The following is a 6,699-nucleotide window of genomic DNA, read 5'->3' as shown; positions in this document are numbered from 1 at the left end:
ACCAGGTTTGCTGGTCTGATAGAGCCTGGTGGAACCACTGAAACTTTGGCCCCTAGCTGCCCTTCAGGTCTGGAATTGAACCCACACCTGTGCTTCCAGCCAAGCAAAAGACAGGCATATGAGTTGAACATTTACCTGAGGCAGATACATTCCTTGGAGAGAACAATCATGGGACAAAGAAGGGCTGTTTATGCACAGGGAGACAGCTCAGGGGGCAGGAAAGTATGGAGGGATTGACAGAGGGAAGAGGTAACTATCGGCAGGAAGTGGGAAGGAAGCCGTTGCATTGGGATAAATTGTAGTCAATGTCACGAAACAAAGTGTAAGTGAGCTGCTGTATGAAAAGTGAATTTGCTCTGTAAATTTTCACCCAAATGACAATAAAAAAAAAAAAAGACGATCTTGATACTCATTATTCTAATACATACTTTGTGTAATTGAGAGAGACTTATTAGGGACACTAGAAGCCATTTTCTTAGGCTGCTATTAACTATTATTTAACAGCCAAGTCCAATTTAATGCTTAATTCAGAGACACATCACAAATATACAAGTCTTATTTTTGTCTAAGTAGCCCTGGTGGCACAATAGTTAACGCATTTGGCTTCTAACCAAAAGGTCAGCAGTTCAAACCCACCAGCTGCTCCATGGGAGAAAGATGAGGCAGTCTGCGTCCACGAAGATCACAGCCTTAGAAACCCGACGGGGAAGTTCTATTCTGTCCTATTACAGGGCGGCTATGAGTTGGAATTGACTCAATGGCAATGGGCTTTTGACTGTGTCAGAAGACAGTTACTTGGGCATTGTTCCCTTCTCAATTTCTTAATCAGTTTTGCAAATGATTATAAATTTTTATGAGGCCAAATATCTCCACACTCCCCAACACCACCCACGAACTTCCTTACTCTTTAAGCCCCTATAATATCTGTGGATAAATTTTTTAAACTATAAATAAAGTCTAACGAGTTAAAAGACTTATTTATAGTTGCTTTTAATGATACTATGAACTAGTTTCTTTTTAACTGTTAATAATTTAGGTAAGAGATTTAAATACAGTTTTTTTTTTTTTTAATACTCAAATCACATTGGAAGAAACAAGAAAGCAGTCAACAAACTAGAGGTAAATATATAAAATTTACAATTCCTCTTCCAAGTGATTGTTTAAATTTTATAAAGAAGCTGGCAGTTGGGAGTGGGGGAAATGCCTGTCTCAGTTTTACAAACATCTGATTTGACTGGGTGGCAAACAAGCAGATTGGTTTTCACTCTAGTCTAACAGCTAAAACAGATAAAATAGGATACCCTTCATTCTGAGTAACATGAGAGAAAGATATCGTAATATAGGGCTGTTTGGCAAGTTGCTCCCTTGACTGAGTTAGTTTGTTAAAAGGTATACAGAGGATATTTAAAATACCTTTACTGAATGAAAGAGAAGGATTAAAATCTAAAAAGGGGGCTTCACTATTGGTATGTTACTCTAGAAAAAAAACAGCTAAAACTAGATTAAAAATTTATATTTAAACCAAGTAATCTCAAATAAGTCTTTAAAAATACTAAACATAACATTCTAACTTCAATGTTAACTTTATTGATATTTTCATCTTCTGGAAATGTAAACTAGAAAGCAGTTCCTCAGAGAATATGCATTAAATTATTACTAATAGCGCAACTGATAATACGTGACACTGTTTCTAATGTTTTAGTTATGAAACAGAAACTAGGATAAAAAATATTCCATGTTTAAAAATAGCCTTTAGCTTTTAAGATGGACATGTGTTTGCTCTTTAAAACTTTCACAGTAATAAAACCATAAATGGAGATAATGGTGGTTGATTCTCCTTAGCAAGAATTTTATTTATTTTCACAGTAAACCTTCAGGCTCAACTTTTATAAAGTAAATAGGCAAACAAATAATAAATTATTTGGAGATGCAAGATAAGGATAATATTCGAAGAAATCACGTTATAGAATTCTACATGACATGAAGCAATTGGCAGTATTCAATTAATAAAGTATTTCATTGGCATGACGGTAAAGTTTTCTCAGCAAAAATCTGGTAAAAGTAGACATTATCTTACTATCTTATTTAAAATCCTCTCTTGAAGAAACTTAAAACCAAATTTTTTAGTAAATGATAGCCAAGAATTCCCATTCTGGTCCTTGTGACTGCTCATGCATCATCCATGTACCCAAGGCCACCAGAAATTCTGTAATCTTAGCATGAATTCTGAATGTTGGTCAGACGGTGCTGTTTAGTGAAATATAACTTCAATTAATTTTAAATGTATCTTTTCACATTTTTACTTTCATGTTATTATTCTTGAGACTGTGAAAATCTGATTTTTCAGATCAGTGGGTTTGGATAACTTATGGGTAAAAATTAAGTGTTTGTATATCCATCGCCGTCAGTGGTCCGCAGGCTCTTTCTGAGCGGCGATCTGTTTACATTATCAATGCACTGCCCTGGCATGGAGCAAGGACACAATCAATGCACAGTGCCCTGGCATGGAGCAAGGACACAAACAATGTTTACTGGATAAATCACGAAGGAAGGAAAAACAAACTAAAATATTTTAGTAGAAATAGAAGCATGAAATACTCTAAATATACTATAAAGTCAATAATGTTTATTCTTCTAAAAGAATGCTGAGTTGGAGTTTTTTAGCTGCTCCTGAATTGAAGGCTGAGGCTTACCACAAAGATAAAAGACGAGGCACAAACACCCAATCTGCCACCAAACAAATAGGCCCAGATTGCAGCCCCTAACAGCCTGTGAGGTTACAGAATAAGCTCCACCATCCCCAGATCATCACCCTAGTCTACGTAAGGAGTTAAATGAGCGTAAGGGTGAATCAAGAGCACTGGGTGCAGCGTTTGTCACCAGATCTTCCTCACCCAAGCCGAGCTGGAGAGCACTGAGATATTTAGTCATAGGCGTTTGGGTCCCTGCAAGAAGAAGAGACTGGCATCTTACTTCCCAGCAGGACTGATTACTAAACAAGAAACAAACTTTGTGCCAGTGCTGCACTGGAATAGAATTTAGCTTGGTAAAAGTGCTCTTAGAAAAGGTACATGGGAGATATAGACAACAAAGATGAATCCTTTTGCACATACAGTACTGCGTTGTCAGTGATGGCAAACACTGATCTATCTATTGGTGGACAGATGGGTGGATAGGCTGAATGATCAGGTATGTCTAGGCAGGGGGGAGTATGTCCATGCCCATGTACAGGGTTGGCAGACAATGTTTCTACAAGTGTACTTGTATGTTCTGTAAGAATGTCCAGGTACATAGTAGAGGTGGCAAGGGACAAGGTTGTGGTGACTTCTAGGCCACAGCTAGCTGCCCAGAGGGAGCAAGCAGTTAGACCTGTCGGCTCAAGGCCATGGTCACAGGAGACATCAAGCTCAACTGGCATAACATATTACACAAAAACATTGTTCCACATCCTACTTTGGTGAGTAGCGAATGGGATATTAAAAGCTTGCAAGTGGCCATCTAAAATGCAACGATGGGTCTTTCCTCATCCAGAGCAAACAAGAATGAAGAAAACCAATGATTCATAGAAATAATTAGTCCAAGGGGCTGGCAGACCATGCAATCCTCAGCCTATATGACCATGAGAACCGAAGAACTAGATGGTGCCTGGCTACCGCTGTTAATCAGCCAGAGGGGTTCTGTGTAGGAGATCCTGGACAGGTCTGTGTAGGAGATCCTGGACAGAGTGGGAGAACAATGTGGAACAAAACTCAAAATTTTTAAAAAAAGACCAGGTTTGCTGGTCTGATAGAGCCTGAGACTATGGCCCCTAGCTGCCCTTCAGGTCTGGAACTGAACTCACTCTTGTGGCTTCCAGCCAAATAAAAGACTGGCATATGGGCTGAACATTTACATCAAGTAGATAGATACACTCCTTACAAAGATCAATCATGGAAAAAGAGGTATACACAGGGAGACCACTCAGGGGGCAGGAATGCATGGGAGGGAAGGACACGAGGAAGAGAGAATTATGGGGAGGAAGTAGGAAGAGAGCTGTTACATTGTGGGAAACTGCAGTCAATGCCATGAGACAAAATGCGTATGAACTGCTGTATGGAAAATGAATTTGCTCTGTAAACTTTCACCCAAATCAGATTTTTTTTTTTTTTAAGTGCTCTTAGAAGACCTGGCATAAGTCCCTGGAAAGGGTGGGAGGTGAAGAGAAACATAGAAACATACTTACTTAGAATAATGCCTATTTCTTGCCTAGAGATTTCTGAAGATCAGAGGCTTGGAGAAGCAGCCTGTATCAGCAGATCTAATAAAGTCACAGAAATAGTCTATCTGGGAAGAAGAGAATGGAGTATGCCCCTCACTCCCCCTCCACCCTCATCCACTCTCAGAGTTCCTAGAACTAGAGTATCACTGATTCTCGTGACTCCATGAGGGAGAACTCAGAAAGCAGAGGAGGCAGCAAGGGCTGCTGGTCAAAGGCATCCATGCCCCGCCTAGAGGGAGGGCAGGGATTTGGACAAACGGTACAGAAAGGAGATAACAGGTTCAGTTTTAAATGAGGGTAGAGGGTTTTAGTGATTAAGGGCCCAGGGTGAAACTATCACCCCAAGAAAACCACACACACTATCACATGAAAATCACAGCAGAACACTCTGTATAGTCAGACTAATTGTGCCACAGCAGGACCCACTATCTTCACATGACCAGGTCTCCTGTCCTTCCCCTTATGAGCTAGACTCATAAGAGGAGAAAGCTTGTCACCTTCCTGAACAACTTAGCTTGCCCTGAGATGAGGGATGGGGAAGAATCAGGTGAGATACAAATTAAATTTCAGGTTAAAATTTTAAACTAGGCAGACTAACCAAAATGAGCAGAAAGTTGTGGCATTTGTCCAAGGTGTCCTATCTGAACCCTTGCTTCATTCTAACAGTTTTATGTCTGGTGCCATGAGTTACCCGTCCCTTCTCTTGATTTATGGCTTTACCTTTCAGCTCAAGCCAGCCTCCTCACTAAAGGCCTAGTAAAGTGTAAATGGAAAACTCTGAAGTCAGATTTCCTGAGTTCAAATTTTGGCTCTACTGCCTCTCCAAGCTAGAGTCCTGTGTGGCACAAATGGTTGAGCACTGAACTAGGCGAAAGGCTGGTCGTTCAAATACAGAAAGCACCTCAGAAGACAGGCCTGGAGTCTGCCTCTGAAAGGTCAGTCTTGAAAACCCTCTGGAGAGTTCTATTCTGCACACATGGGTCGCTAGAGTCGAAATATTCAATGGCATTGACGACCACCAGCTACGAGTTACATGACTTTGAACATTGAACTTTAATTTTTCTGTGCCTCTGTTTCCTCAAATCTAAAAAAGGGATAATAACAGTACCCTCTGCAAAGATCACTGTCACAAAAGTGCTTTGAACAGTGCCTAACACACATGATCTCAATATATATATGACCTAATATTTTAATTACTAATTAGCATATTGGCCAGAGCAAAGGAAGGAAAAAAAACTCTAAGCAGAAAAATTATACATGAAGACAAAACTGCACATGACACTTTGAACTTAAATAAAAAAAAACAACTATCATAAAAACAATTTCAGATGCTTACATTTCAAACTTAAAGCAGCTTCCTCTCTGGAATCACAGCAAAATGTGGTAAAACTCAATCTACTACCACTGAGTGGAACCCAACTCAGAACAGAACTGCCCTACAGGGTTTCGGAGGCTGCAAATCTTTACAGAAGCAGACCACTCATCTTTTTCCCATGCAGTAGCTGGTGGGTTCGAATCACAGACCTTTTGCTTAGCAGCCATGCCTTAACCACTGCACAAAATATGGTAAAGCAGTTCAAATGGATGGCAGGCTAATATTTTAAATATGAAGTGAAAAGAAAGAAAAGTTTAAGTGATTACAGACAAGGATGAAATTCTGAAAGATGAAAACTGCCGTAAAATACAGAAAGGAGCTCAGAGGTCAAATAATTTCTAGAAAATGCTTTAAAAAATGACAACAGAAAAGGTAACTTTCTAGCATATCTAGAAAGCCCTGCTGTGAAACAATGGCTACTAGACCACTAGGGCTGGGTGATAATTTAATAATTTCCTTAACTCAGTTATTTAAAGAGTATTTTTTCTGGAAGACTTTACCTTATAATTCCATATTAAAAGGAAATGAAAAAATAGAATTTGTTTCCAGGCACAGTAACTGTGATTCACTGATTTCTACAAATCACAGAGAACTTACCTGCACCTTGTTTCTATTGTACCCCATGTATAGATACGCTAAGGGAAAGTCTTCCAGTTTTCATAATGGGGGCAAGAATGATCAAATGTTTAAAACCGAAAGTAAATCAATTTCAGAAATCATCGTACTCATCACTGAGGTTCCAATGAGTTAAAGACAGTTTCTTTTAATCAAAGAATAAATAATACAGTCACTAAAATGACAATCTGTTTTAGAGTTTCCTCCAATTGCTACAATAATCCACAACTGACTATACTTTTCATTTGACTGGTCAGTAAAAGACTGTTGTTGTTGTTGTTGTTATGTGCCATCGAGTCGGACCTGACTCATAGCGACCCCTTCTTGGGTTTCCGAGGTGGAATCATTACAGAGGTAGGGCTGCTTATTTGTATTTATGTATCTGTAGCCTTGACTATTACGTAGCTCATTTGTATTCTTACCATTATTAAGACAGAGTTAAAAACCAAAA

Source organism: Orycteropus afer, unplaced genomic scaffold (assembly GCF_000298275.1).
Source record: "Orycteropus afer afer isolate SDZICR_OR568_19922 unplaced genomic scaffold, OryAfe1.0 scaffold00021, whole genome shotgun sequence".
Taxonomy (NCBI): domain Eukaryota; kingdom Metazoa; phylum Chordata; class Mammalia; order Tubulidentata; family Orycteropodidae; genus Orycteropus; species Orycteropus afer.
Note: the sequence above shows the minus strand (reverse complement) of the source record.